The sequence below is a fragment of the Staurois parvus genome, unplaced genomic scaffold (assembly GCF_062004578.1).
Source record: "Staurois parvus isolate SC_StPar_1 unplaced genomic scaffold, SC_StPar_1.0 ptg000155l, whole genome shotgun sequence".
Lineage (NCBI taxonomy): Eukaryota > Metazoa > Chordata > Amphibia > Anura > Ranidae > Staurois > Staurois parvus.
The window spans coordinates 23,709,780-23,724,619 of NW_028317951.1; the positions used below are offsets into that span (position 1 = coordinate 23,709,780).

Genomic DNA, 14,840 nt, shown 5'->3' on the forward strand with positions numbered 1-14,840 from the left:
ACTTCCCTGCTCGATAGACTTCTATGATTCTCAGTACAGGCTGCCCCTGGAACTGGCTCTGTTCTCCAACGCTGCGATCCTATGTACTCGTATCATTCTGCACTGAAATAATGTTTTCAGTGTGCTGGGAATGGAGTGCACTGGGGGAACCGTGACTAGAAAGATGGTAGATACATTGCTTCCCATAGATGACCCCCCCCCCCCACAGCCCCAACTTGTACCTCTACCCTCTCTACTATACGAGACATTCCTCAGATTGTACCTCACCACTTTCTCTAATACCATATAAGACCCCCCCTTGTTCATCATACCTTTCACCTATACCTAACTTGTTACTCTCCTATACTATATATGACCTCCACCTTATTCCTATATCATATATGAGACCTCCCCATCTTGTACTTCACCTGACTCTCCTGTACCAGGGGCAGACTGACAACTCATGGGGCCCCAGGGCAATAGGGGATCATGGGGCCCCTGCGTCCTTACCCAAACTCAGTAAAGCCTATGAAAAAGGTACCAGGGGCATCTCATGGGGCCCCCTACTGACCCCGCGCAGTGCCCGAGTTTCCAAATGGTCAGTCCGCCCCTGGCTTGTACCTCTCTTTTATACTATATTTTAGGCACACCTCCTCCCCTGATTGTACCTCACCCCTCTATATCATATATGAGACCCCCCTTCCCCAGCATGAACTTCAACCCCTTTCTCTTATACCATAAATTAGGATTTTCATCTCTTTCTCCTCTACCATATAGTAGGACTCTTGCCCCCAACTTCCCCAACCTGTACTTCACCCCTTTCTCCTGTACCGTATAGTAGTAGAACTCTCGCCCCTTTCTCCTGTACCGTATAGTAGTAGGACTCTCGCCCCTTTCTCCTGTACCATTTAGTAGTAGGACTCTCGCCCCTTTCTCCTGTACCGTATAGTAGTAGGACTCTCGCCCCTTTCTCCTGTACCGTATAGTAGTAGGACTCTCGCCCCTTTCTCCTGTACCGTATAGTAGTAGGACTCTCGCCCCTTTCTCCTGTACCGTATAGTAGTAGGACTCTCGCCCCTTTCTCCTGTACCGTATAGTAGTAGGACTCTCGCCCCTTTCTCCGGTACCGTATAGTAGTAGGACTCTCGCCCCTTTCTCCTGTACCGTATAGTAGTAGGACTCTCGCCCCTTTCTCCTGTACCGTATAGTAGTAGGACTCTCGCCCCTTTCTCCGGTACCGTATAGTAGTAGGACTCTCGCCCCTTTCTCCTGTACCGTATAGTAGTAGGACTCTCGCCCCTTTCTCCTGTACCGTATAGTAGTAGGACTCTCGCCCCTTTCTCCTGTACCGTATAGTAGTAGGACTCTCGCCCCTTTCTCCTGTACCGTATAGTAGTAGGACTCTCGCCCCTTTCTCCTGCACCGTATAGTAGTAGGACTCTCGCCCCTTTCTCCTGCACCGTATAGTAGTAGGACTCTCGCCCCTTTCTCCTGCACCGTATAGTAGTAGGACTCTCGCCCCTTTCTCCTGCACCGTATAGTAGTAGGACTCTCGCCCCTTTCTCCTGCACCGTATAGTAGTAGGACTCTCGCCCCTTTCTCCTGCACCGTATAGTAGTAGGACTCTCGCCCCTTTCTCCGGTACCGTATAGTAGTAGGACTCTCGCCCCTTTCTCCGGTACCGTATAGTAGTAGGACTCTCGCCCCTAACTTCCCCAGCCTGTACTTCACTCCTCTTTCCTATACCATATGAGACACCCCCCCCCCCCCCCCCCACCGCAACTTTTACCTCATCCCTCCCCTATACCAAATATGATCCCTCCTTCTTTTGTACCTCACCCCTCTCCTATGCTGTATATTGGAACCCCCCCTTCCCCAGGCTGTACTTCACCCCTTTCTCCTGTGCTATACATAAGAGCCTTTGTATAGGAAAATGAAGAGCTTAGTAATCAAGACTGTATCGTTAGTAACACATCACACAATGTACCTTTGTGGCTAACAGAAAACCGTGTCCAAAAAAAAACTTAACACAAACAAATCACCAGGACCAGATGTCTTACATCCGAGAGTCCACAAATAACTTGGGTAATGGCCTGACCATTATTACTTATTTTTATGGACAGTGTAGTGACTGGAATGGTACCAGCTGATTGGCGAAAATCCAAAGTGGTACCATTATTTTAAAAGGCTCCGCCCACACGGCCACGTCACTCATTCAAAGATTTCTGTGAATGAGTGCCTACAAGTCCCAGCAGCTTTAGCGGCTGTCGTTTTGTAGTTTTCAATGAACTACCACAGAACTACCTGTCAGAATATCTGCTTGCTTGTACATCCCGTATGGCAAGCAGATATTCGGACAGGTCTGCAGGAGACCTGCATGGCATCAGCAATCTACTGATCGCTGGTACAATGCCTGACAGGCTCCTCTGGACAAAAATAATAAACGCATATTTTTTTAACTAAAAAAATGTGCATTTATTATTTTTGTTCAAAAGGTGAACTTGTCTTTTAAAATTGCGTGCCCCTTTGAAATGGCCACAAACTTTGGTACGCTATATTTTACAGGGCTGATGCTTTAAGAACTACCATAGGTCATCTGTTTAGCATTAAAGTAATACTAGAGCTTTTTTCTTCTTTTATATAAAATAACAAACATTTTATACTTGCCTGCTCTGCACTGTAGTTTTGCAGACAGCTGCCCTGATCCTCTTCTTTTCGGGTCTTCCTCGGCACACCTGGTTCCTCCCCTCGAGCAGTGCCCCCAGAGAAAGCTTCTTGCCCTGGGGGCACTGCAGCTTGCTCGCTCTCGAGCCATTACCCTTGGCATCCATAAGACACATAGCGCCACGGCTTGCCCCCCCCCACTCTCTCTTCATTGGCTCACTGGCTGTGATTGACAGCAGCCGGAGCCGATGGGATCCTGCTTCTGTCTCGGCCAATGGAGACGGCTATTGTGAACATCGCTGGGTTAGAGGGGATTCGGTTAAGGATTGGGGGGCACACAGGCTTTTTACCTTCATGCATAGAATGAGAGCTTTTAGAACCACTTTAACCATGGACAATTAATGTAAATGTAAAACCTTTATCCCCAAAGGAGGAAAGCTGTTGCTATAACTGCTTAAGAAGTGTTAACTGGTGTTGGGCTTCAATTTTCTAGTTTATTCCATTCTGTTAGTGCATCTAGTACTCCCCTCCCCATAGACTGACAATGTTGCTGTCCAACACTGTCTCTGCTGCTCCTTCATCCAGAGTAGAGGCGACCTACTACAGAGGGGGAATAAGCTTACAAAAATAAAACGAATGCAGCCACCACATCTTATGATTGGTAAGCTGCAATATATACATGTCTGATTTAGGGTTTAATACTTCTTTAATGTTTTTACTTTTTTTTTTATATATAACATAGGGGAGAGAAGTCCCCAATACAGTGCATTCTTTTGGTGACAGGTTCTCTTTCATGAGTTTCACCTGTCCTTCAGTGAAGCTAATGGAACACAGACCTATACTGGATGGGCAAAGTACCATCAACAAGTGTAAGTGATGTTTTACACGCCACTTCCATGATATTGGGAGGAAGGGGAGATCAGCAAACAGATGTCCCCTCCCCTCTACCACTTGTCACTCACTATGCTGGTCCCTTGTCCTCAGGTTCATGGAGCTTGGAAAACATGATGGGAGGTGGACCAACTCATATGGGAGTGTGGAAGCAATCTGATGGTTGCATAGCTGCTGGATCACTCCAATTTGACAGACGAAAGTCTGCTTGTTGGGGTTATACCTCTGCCGATGGGAGTGCACATGTAAAACACCCTGCTGCCACTGTTGTGCTACGGTGGCAGTAAAAGAGTTAAACAAATGTCAGTTCCCTTTTATAGTGCAGACTGCAGTTTTATTGTCAACCAACCAGAAGTCAAGTACAAGGTGCTTGGCCATTGATGGCTCAAGCAATGCATTCTGGAATATTTGGCAGGAGGATTTCTCACTGAAAGTTCTTAAAGTTGGGATCTTATTCAAACAGCGAATTCTCTGTCCAAATGTTCAGCTCATCCCTTGTTGCAATGTGTTATTATTCCTGATATACTGCATTGTAAATAAAAGTAGACTTTCCTGGTGGGGCGGTGTTTAGTACAACTGATTACAGCGTACCATGATAGCACAGTGATGCCAGTTATGTGGGTTTTTTTAAACATAAGAGTTGATTCAGATGACTTTCACAATGGGTATCTTACATGAGAAAACACACTTTATATTTTTGCCCAGGTTTGTGAATATAGCAGTGCACACTTTAGCACTGGTGCAGAGATGTTTTCTATGGTGTATTTTGCAGTGTCTATATGCAGCTGTGTTTGGGCACTTTCTTACATTTAAAATAAAATGTTCTAAGTTTTTAAATGTCCTTATAATTTGGAACATTTTCAGATCTTAATGTTAGCCAAAATTTTGATGTCAGAAAAGCTTTCCAGGTGCATACAGGATATCTGGCATAGCAAATAGTCTCCAAGGGGCTGAGAATATCTCAGGTAAAAACTGAAACTCTTTCAAATTTTGGATGGATTAGATGTGTTCTAACCCCTAGCAACATTTTTTTTTTTTTTTTTTTTGTCTGTGATTCACTGGGGAGATTTCTCTTCACCTTGTATCTCTTAACCTACCAGGAAGTAAGAGGATATCTTTCTTTTGTGGGAAATCTTAGTTGTTATGGGATCACTTGCCCCATTGGAATACAAGGGGTGTTTAAATCAAACTGGGACTTTTAATTTTACTGGTATAAGGGATGCTAGTGTGGCGGTACTACACACAGTAGTAAGTGGCAAGTGTGTCCTAGTACTGATAGGCGGCACACGTCGCGGGCCAGTGCAGAGACAGTTAATCAAGACAGCAGACAACGGTGTTTGTGAGTGCATGGAACAGCGTGTGGCGATGAAGTTTCTTGTGAATGCAGAGGTAAAACCCACAAATTATCTACAGAAGACTTCAAGCACAGTACAGTGATAAGATGCTCAGCCGCAGTAAGACCTTTGAATGGTGTAAACGTTTCAAAGATGGCTGTTGTCCGTCAGTGATGATCCCAGCTGTGGTGGTTTCCAGCCAACATAAATCATTCCTGTGAACATACAGCGCGTGGAATGCCTGATCATGGATCAGGGGTGTGGAATTTTTTGAAAAAACTACTTGTCCCGGGACTAAATTTTTTGAAAAATCTACTTGTCCCTTATGACAATCTACTTGTCCAGATAAAAAATCTTTTATTAACCAAAACCATATTTAAATCGGAGGTGATTTTAGGAATGTCTGGGGCTTTTAAAAACAAAAGAGGCTTTATGGCGATTTAAATGTGCAATATTTTTAACATTGCGCTGTTTATCTCCTCCTCCCTTCCCTGCCTCTCTCCAGCACCGCTCCTGGGGATTAGCAAGGGAGGGGAGAGACCATGCAGTGTGATGAACAACAATTGGCTGCTCCTCTGGGAAGGGTGGGTCAGGGCTTATACTTTATCCCTTTCGGTGCCAGAGCCGTTTTTGCGTTTTTTGCACACGTTTTAAACAATCATTTGAGGCCTGAAAATTACATAAAACCCCCAAACATATATTTTCTGAAAGCGGAGACCCTAGAGAATAAAATAGTTTAAATTGTTTATGTCGCATGATTTTACCGCAAAATTTTAATAAAAAATACAAGTAAGTTAATTTTAGGGCACAAAAAAGCAATAAATTAGCCTATTTTTTAAAAAAATATAAAAGATGAGGTTGCAGAGAGGAAATAGATATCCCACTTGTCAAACCTTAAATTTATGCACGCTCGTGAAATGGCGACAAACTTCAGTACCCTATATTTTCTATAGGTCAACACTTTAGTGTTACAATACTAACAGTTTAGTGTTACAGATGAGGTCTGGTGCTAGAATTATTGCTCTCGTTCTGGCGTGCGCGGCAATATGTAACGTGTATCACAATCAACGGTTTCTTGCGTAGGCGCCCCAGCGTGTGCTTTTACGTTTGTAGGTGTGAGGGCCTCAACTTTTTTCATACAAGATGTATGAGCAAGCAGATATACTGGCAGGAAGAATCAATGAACTACCACGGCGCTGTGGAGCTTCATGAATGGTAGTTCATTGGGGACTACAAGCTAACAGCCTCTAAGGCTTTCGGGACTTGTAGTCTCTCATTCACAGAATGCTGTGAACGAGTGATGCAGCCGGGAGGGTGGAGCCCTGCACGGCCACCTTTTTTTTTAAATTTGACTGCTATCGGAGGGAAGGGGGGAGATCCCTGCTAGTTGTTCGAGTGTGTGGGGGGTGGGTTCCTGAATATGGATGTAACATGTTATGAAAGGTGAACTTATCCTGTAAGGTAAAAAAAAACCTTCTGCCTCTAGAGCCACTTTAAGTTCTTATTGACCATGAATACACCACACTTTATTGCCTGGCACCTTCATTTGAAAACGTAAGTAGTCCGCTTTCTAAGGACTGGCGATTTGTGCCTGTATTCACATTGCCTTTATTAATAGAGCCCTTTTTGTGTCCTGCTGAAATTACAGTTGGGCTGTATTATATACTGTATACTTGTGTATATCGGTTCTTCAAAATATGAATGTTCTGTTCTTGCAATCCAAGAGCACTTTCATGAAGGGTTTTTTTTTCTTTGTAATAAAGAGTTGGAAACCCCAACACCCCACCCCCTCCCTGGAGATGCATATTTAATTAGTACTGTACTTTTTGAATTATGAAAACCTGCAGAGCTGTGAAGACAGTACTTTTGATCAAAAACAGATTGCACAGCCTGGTTTGAGAATGTATAAAAAGCAGTAGGCCGAGCCATTGAAATTTTCATTGATTACAATACATTGATTATATATACGTTGGGCAACCTAAAAAAACAAAAACAAAAAAAACTTCAGACTGGAGAAGGCTATTGTGTCCCTGCTGCTGGAAATCTAAAAACAGTCATAGAGACATTGTGCTGCTGAGTATATTCCATGTTTTGAGAAACATGATTAAATTGCAGAATCTAGCATTGGTATGGCACAGTTGGCTCGCTGTGGAAACAAGACGGACAGCCTGAATCGGAGAGAGCTGGACACTAAGCAGTGTTTGTGTACTGGTTTCTAATCCTTTTGGAAATGTCCAGTACACTCCTCGATATGTCAAATCAAAAGTTTTCTACATTGATTATACTTTACTTACTTGGCTGTTCTGACAAGCTGCCCATTTACTCAGTGATGTTTGCAGGATGCAACTGATCAATAGCTGTATATTTTGTAACTCAAAAGAATAAAAAATGTGAATTGATTTGTCAGCTGTTCAGTGCCTATTATTAGGGATGCACCGAAACGTTTCGACTGAAAACACCACTTTCGGCCATTGGCCAAAATGAAAAAAAGCACCGATACAGGTGCCGAAAAAACCCTGCCCCTCACCACCGCAGCTCGGTAGTTCTCAGCTTTACCTGAGAAACGATCGATCCTGGCGCTGGGTATAGAAATGAGTGAAGGAAAGATGGCAACCACTCATCTCTATGCCCTTGGAGGACCGGAGCAATGTCACTTCCCGTTCCGGCCATTTTTTTATTTTTAAAGCACTAGATCAATGCTCCTTCTTCTTCTTCTCCTCCCTCCTCCCTCCTCCTCCTCCTCCTTCCTTTTTTTTTTTTTATAAATCACTTTACATTGAAGAGGAGAGATGTGGGGTCTTATTGACCCCATATCTCTCCATAAAGAGGACCTGTCACTAATTATTTCACCAGGGATGCATGCATTCCTTGTGCTAAGAATTAAAGTGATTAAAATTTTTTTAGAGAGACCGTGCAAAAAAAAAATACATTTTTTAAAAAAAAAGTTTAAAGTGCTCGCATGTAGTGGTGAACACATACGTAGGCCATGCCCACATATGTAAACGGTGTTCAAACTACACATGTAATGTATTGCCACGAACGTCCGAGCAAGAGCAAGAATTCTCGCACTAGGCCTCCTCTGTACATTTTTAAAGCATCACCCATGGAGATTAAGTACCGTACTTTCACGCCATTCCACGAGCGTGAGTTAAAGCATGACATGTTGGGTATCTATCTACCCGCCGTAACATCCTCTTTTATATGTTACAAAAAAATTGGAGTGTATATTGTTTTGTTTTTTTTCTTTTTTAATCCGTGTATTTTTTTTTCCAAATAATATATATTTTAAAAACTGTGCATTTCAATTTCGGTTGTTCGGCCAAGTGCAGTTTGAATTTTCAATTTAGGCATCAGAATTTTAATTTCGGTGCACCACTACCTATTATACAGTGTGAGTGCTAATCCGGTAATGCTAGTGTACTGTAATGAACTGCAAAAAATGTTATTTCATTAAGGATAGACATTGTCTCGAGGTTTGGGATTGTTTGATATTAAAAACACTCCAAGTAAATATATTTATCAGTAGATATTGTCTAGATGTTTTCCTGGAAATTAATTTTGAATAATTATATAAAAATAATTTTGTTTCCTGAGAGATTTGTTTTTTAAGGCTTTTTTTTTATGCTGTGACTCTAGGTAGAATGCTTTCCTTTTGCCTTGTTATTTCCTGTAAGAGAGGAAACTGGGAACTGAGGATATACCACTGATATTTATGGAGCATAGACGGCGGTATTGTCTGCAGATGTATTTATTCTCAGACAGCGAAATTTAAACATATAGTAAAAAAAAGAGAGAAATATTAGTAGCACCTTATTTTTCCCTTGATAAAGTAGACAAGAATTTTACTGTTAACAGCATCTAAAACACACCATGCAAGTCCAGAAGAATGTATTTGTCACTATTGTTTTTAACTCATTCCAGCTCTGACCTGGGGCACACCACATACTGTGCATTTGAGTATAAATGTATGTATGTATGTGTATGTATATATGTATGTGTACACACACACACACACACACACTTTGTTCTCAGTGCTGGGCTTCAGGTGCTGGTATTTTTTGTTGTGGGGTTCTCGCCGCTGATATATCTGCAGCTCCTCTCACATTCCTTTTGAGCTGACAAAAAGAAAAGGTGTCAATAATGATAGTTGACTTCAATGCTAAATTGCATCCCTTTTGACTTCAATGCTTGTTACAGTGGTGCACTGAAATGAAAATTCTGTTGCCGAAACCAAAAATTGGATGCACTTGGCTGAAAACCAAAATGTCTGCATGTGGGGAGGCTCAAAATTTTTTTCTATATTTTTTTTTTTTTTTAAACTTTTAATGTGTTTTTAATTTATGATTTTTTTGCTATGTGATGGCATATAAGTGATATGTCCTCTTTGTAGGGGGAAGGGGGTGAGGGGGCAGTGTGTGCAAGTAGGGGGTAGGAGAGGAGCAGTGTATACAGACAGGCTCCCTCACTTGCCACTGCTAAATGTCATTGCTGGTTTTTAAATGCAATTGCTGGCTTTTTTTTTCTCTTCACTATAGCCCCAAGAAGCAGCTTTCATTCGCCCTGCCGCTAAAGTAAACAAAGGGACAGGGTAACTGGGTGACCCCGCCCCTTTATTTAGTTTAGCAGCAGGGCAAATGACTACTCCTTCTCGGAAATATAAAGTGAAATTGCATTTAAAAACCGGAAATTACATTTCACGGTGGCAAGTGAGGGAGCCTGTTGGTATACATTGCTCCCTCACTGTATACACTGCTTATCTCCTGTCCTGCCTTTATCTGCCAACCCTCATCTGCAGTACACACAGTATTCCCCCCACCCCCTGGCCAAATAGTCAGGCCGTCCCTGATTGGGGCTCGGGCCTCTCTGGCTGCAATTATCGGTACCTGTATAGGCTCACTTTTCCTATCGGCAAAATGCCGATGGGGCTATTTTCGGTCGCTGAGCATTCGGTGCATACCTAATATATTTAATTTGATTTTTCTGTCCAATTTTTGTGTTCCTTTCAATAAAAGGTATTTTTCATTACTGGATTGTAATTTTTAAATTCATGATATTAAAGCGAACTTTACTTTCTAAATCAACGTGGACTATTTTAATCCTTATGCTGATATCATTAGTAAATAGGGAAGTATATCATATTTACTTGTTTTTACACTTTTTTTTTTTTTTTTTTTTACATTTCTTCAGGTACTTACTGGTTTCCATGCCTAGGCAAATTATGCCACACATCCCAAGAGTCTTCAGGAGGGTAGGGTTCTCAGCTCAGCCAATGTCTGAGCTAAGGGCAGTTTGATTCCAGGGAGTAAATGCTACATGAATCATTTGCCCTTACTCAAGATGGCCACTGCCAGAAATACCAGTTGGTATTTTTTCAAAATGATTTCTCAGCAAAATAAAGCATGGAGACATAGATGGATGGGGGAGTTTGCTTTCAATATTAACAATGAATTAAATAGCATTTTTGGTTTGTGGTGCTCAGATGCAGCGCAGTTCCACTTTAATTAGAAAGTCGAATATATTACTTATAAAAAATATATATTTTCCCAAGTCATCTTCCAGGACAGCTTACATGAGAGGTTCCTCCTCCCACCAGAAAACACCTGGTGTTTTGGTGTTTCCTCTGGCCAGGACAGATACTACCCCTGTTTGTTGTTTTTTCAGGCTGTCTGGCATGGTATAGAGGCCTCCTGGATGCGGCTGCCTTTCTACTGGGCAAGGCAGGGGCCTTGTGGGCAGACCGCACCCAGGTAAGTCCCTAAAGGGACTCCCTTCCTTGGAAAGATTAGGGGGGCGACACCCTTCTCGTGCATAGTACCAGGCAGGCACACCAGGAGTGTTGAAGGCCTGCACACTGAACCTTGGGGGGCCTGGAGGCCTCAACCCTGTGGGTGCTCCTTACCTGAGCTGGTGAAGCAGGACGCCAACATGTCCGCTCCGCGCAGTCGCGGCAGTGACGTCTCTACGGAGCGCCGGACCGGTTGTCACTTCTGGGTCACCGGCCTACAAGTGATGTCACTTCCGGGTGTGCCCTGATTGTCTTCCCTGTGCTCCACTGAATGTAATGCAGTGCACATAACACCGCATTACATTCTTTCCCGGCTTCCATGGCAGGGAATCTCTCAACGGTGACATCGTAACGTCACTTCCGGGTCAGGACTAATGCCCAAATGCTTCCACCTGGCAAGAGAGAATCTACCTTCCCGATACCCGGAACTACATGTCCCGGGCGTCGGGCGATAGGAATCGAACATCCCTGCTCTAGAAGAATGCACCCTCAAGTATTTGACTCTCAAAACCATCCTTTTTAGTAGCAGTAGTTTCGGCAGGCAGAGTTAGTGAATTACAGGCGCTATTGGTAGTGGAACCCTATTGCACAATCCTTTTGGATAAGATTATCTTAAATCCAGACCCAGTGTTCCTGCCTAAAGTGGCGTCACACTTTCATAGGACAGAAGCCATTGCGATACCATTCTTCTGCGGGAACCTGAGCAGCACCAAAGAGAAGCGCTATAACAAGATTTGACGAGAGAAAGGTGCCTGATCACGTATATCGAACGTACAAAGGAGTGGAGGACCTTGACCAGCCTCTTTGTCCTGTTCCAAGGTCCAAAAAAGGGTTTTCAAGCCTCTAAAAGTACCATCGCAAGATGGCTAAAGGAAGCTATTTCAGAAGGTTATAAAGCTGCAGGCTTGACCCCACCATTTGGTCTAAAGGCACATTCAGCGAGAGCCATGGCTGCCTCATGGGGGGGGAAAGCTGGAGCCTACCCCAGACAGAACCGCAAGGCCACAACATGGTCCAACTTCAGCACATTACCAGGCATTACCGGTTAGACTTGGCCACCAATAAAGGACAAGCATTCGGCAGGAAAGTTTTACAAACGGCAGTCCCACCCTAATGTATGTATTTCTATTAATCCCCTCATGTAAGCTGTCCTGGAAGATGACTTGGGGAAAACGCGGTTATTAACTGTTAACTGTATTTCCAGGAATCTTCCAGGACAGCATAGTTCCCGTCCAATTGATGAAGTGTTATGAGTGGTCACGTTGTCATAGAAAGGACTATTTATACATTTTTGTGAATGCTGTTTACTACTGTTATACTTCTGATCTCTCCTGGACCTTCAGTTACATTCCTATACTGAGGACCCAGGAATGGAGAGGCTATTTATGGAGGAAAAAGTGGATCAGGTGTTTCCTGGTGGGAGGAGGAACCTATCTCTCATGTAAGCTGTCCTGGAAGATTCCTGGAAATACAGTTAATGGGTAATAACTGCATTTTTTTTTTTTTTTTTTTTTTTGAACAACTGTCCATTTCAGTTTTGGTTTTCGGTCAAATGCATCATGAATTTTCAGTTTCGGTCCAAAATTTTCATTTCGGTGCTGCACCACTAAATTTGTTTTTAATACAGAGCACCACTACACACTGTACTTGTGCTTTGAGGTGTCATTCAAAATGATTGACCCTGCAGAGCACCAGTGCTAGTGAAGTATGACTGCTGTTTCTGACCTTCTGAAAATACTAGTTTCCTGGCTGTTATACTGATACGGTGACTTCAGTACGTTGAGTCGCCAATTAGAAAAAAAGCTTGCATATTAGTTGTTCAGATCCCATGCTGACTTTCCTGCATGCTTGTTCTCAGAACATGTTAAAACTAGGGGCTATCTGACATTGTGCCTTTTCAGAAGGTCAGCAATGACAGCAGTGTTGTCAATCCAGAAAGTAGTAGGCAGGACTTTAGTGTGGCCATATGATTGACAAGTTGCAGGTTTGGGAATCGGGTATGACAATAAGGCTGCATGTACACTAGCCTACCCTGACCGCAAATGCAGGAACATACAAAATGTTTTACACGTGGCTTTGCCACGTTTTGTGTTTTCCTGCGGCCGGCAGTCAAAACCTACCTATCCTGAATGTAATTCTTCTGCATTCAGGAGAGGGAGGTTTAACCTCACTTAAACATGGCAGCTCCTAAACTCTGCTAAAAGCCTATGTGTACATAAACTCCTAGACTTATGGAGTTGTTTAGGAGCTTTGGCGGAAGAAGCCAAAAGCTCCTAAACTCCAGTTTAGAAGCTGCCAGTGTACATAAAGCCTAAGCTTGAAACCTCTTATCCCACTGTACTGCTAGCAGACATGGCCTACAAGAGTGTGACAACTTTGCTCTGAATTCAGACACAGGGAATCACAGGTAGCTGTTCACAGGCACTGTGCTGGAATGTAAACTGATCTGAGCACATTCCTAAGTAGACTGTGAGGAGGCAGGTAGGTTTATTTCATTGCGGAAGAGACACTGCATGTCTCTTTGCAATAAAGACCCTAACTGCTTCCAGTTTTTGAAAGTGGGACTTTAGATCCACTTTAAGGTGTGTCTACCAAATGTATTAGTGCTTCATGGGTTTGTCAGCATAGCGTATCTGTTTTTCAGATTTGCAAGTCAGCCACCTGGGCTTCTGTTCATGTTTTAAGTTTTACTAGATGGATGTTCAGGCCTTCTCTGATGCCAGTTTTGGACCTAAAGTGCTGCTACAAGCATTCAAGTCTTTCCAGACCTGTTTTTGTGTGTGGGCCTGTTGACTGCTGTTTCCTATGTTGCCCACTCCAAAGTTGGACTGCTTTTGAATGTCTAGTGGTAATGACTAAATGTTCTCTACTGTACGAGTAGGAAAATAAGCTTTTCGAGTTACCAATACATTTTTTTTTTTTTCTTAGTACGGTATGGGACAACCTGTCCCTCCCCTCTGTTTTTATTTTTTCCTTTTTGCTTGCTACAAAACCGAGGCTAGCCAGGTGTGAGGGGATATACAGGTGAAACTCAAAAAATTAGAATATCATGCAAAAGTTCGTTTATTTCAGTAATGCAACTTAAAAGGTGAAACTAATATATGAGATAGACTCATTACATGCAAAGCAAGATCGTTCAAGCCGTGATTTGTCATAATTGTGATGATTATGGCTTACAGCTCATGAAAACCCCAAATCCACAATCTCAGAAAATGAAAATATTGTGAAAAGGTGCAATATTCTAGGCTCAAAGTGTCCCACTCTAATCAGCTAATTAAGCCATAACACCTGCAAAGGGTTCCTGAGCCTTTAAATGGTCTCTCAGTCTGATATAGTAGGAATCACAATCATGGGAAAGACTTCTGACCTGGCAGTTGTGCAGAATACCATCACTGACACCCTCCATAAGGAGGGAAAGCCTCAAAAGGTAATTGCAAAAGAAGTTGGATGTTCCCAAAGTGCTGTATCAAAGCACATTACTAGAAAGTTATGTGGAAGGGAAAAGTGTGGAAGAAAAAGGTGCACAAGCAGCAGGAATGACTGCAGCCTGGAGAGGATTGTCAGGAAAAGGCCATTCAAAAGTGTTGGGGACTTTCAGAAGGAGTGGACTGAGGCTGGAGTCAGTGCATCAAGAGCTACCCCACACAGACGGATCCTGGACAAGGGCTTCAAATGTCGTATTCCTCTTGTCAAGCCGCTCCTAAACAACAATCAATGTCAGAAGCGTCGTACCTGGGCTAAAGAAAAACAGACCTGGTCTGCTGCTCAGTGGTCCAGAGTCCTCTTTTCTGATGAGAGCAACTTTTGCATCTCATTTGGAAACCAAGGACCCAGAGTATGGAGGAAGAATGGAGAGGCACACACTGCAAGATGCTTGAAGTCCAGTGTGAAGTTTCCACAGTCTGTGTTGATTTGGGGAGCCATGTCATCTGCTGGTGTTGGTCCACTGTGCTTCATTAAGTCCAGGGTCAACGCAGCCATCTACCAGCAGATTTTGGAGCACTTCATGCTTCCTTCTGCAGACGAGTTTTATGGGGATGCTCCTAATTAAAAGGTATGCGCTAATAACAAACTTTTACAAAGGTGTATATCCTCATCCAAAAAACATTAGTGTTTTAAATAAATAATTATAGTGTCCAAACATAAATTAGTGTCCAAAAAATATATATATCTTCAGTGACTTGAAC

At 43.0% G+C, this 14,840-nt stretch overlaps 1 protein-coding gene across 1 annotated transcript in view; it reads left to right on the plus strand.

The window, feature by feature from the left end:
- The window catches only part of PIK3CA (phosphatidylinositol-4,5-bisphosphate 3-kinase catalytic subunit alpha), a 139,485-nt gene that overhangs the window by 262 nt on the left and 124,383 nt on the right, over positions 1-14,840 (plus strand). The gene's annotated exons all lie outside the window — the stretch shown is intronic.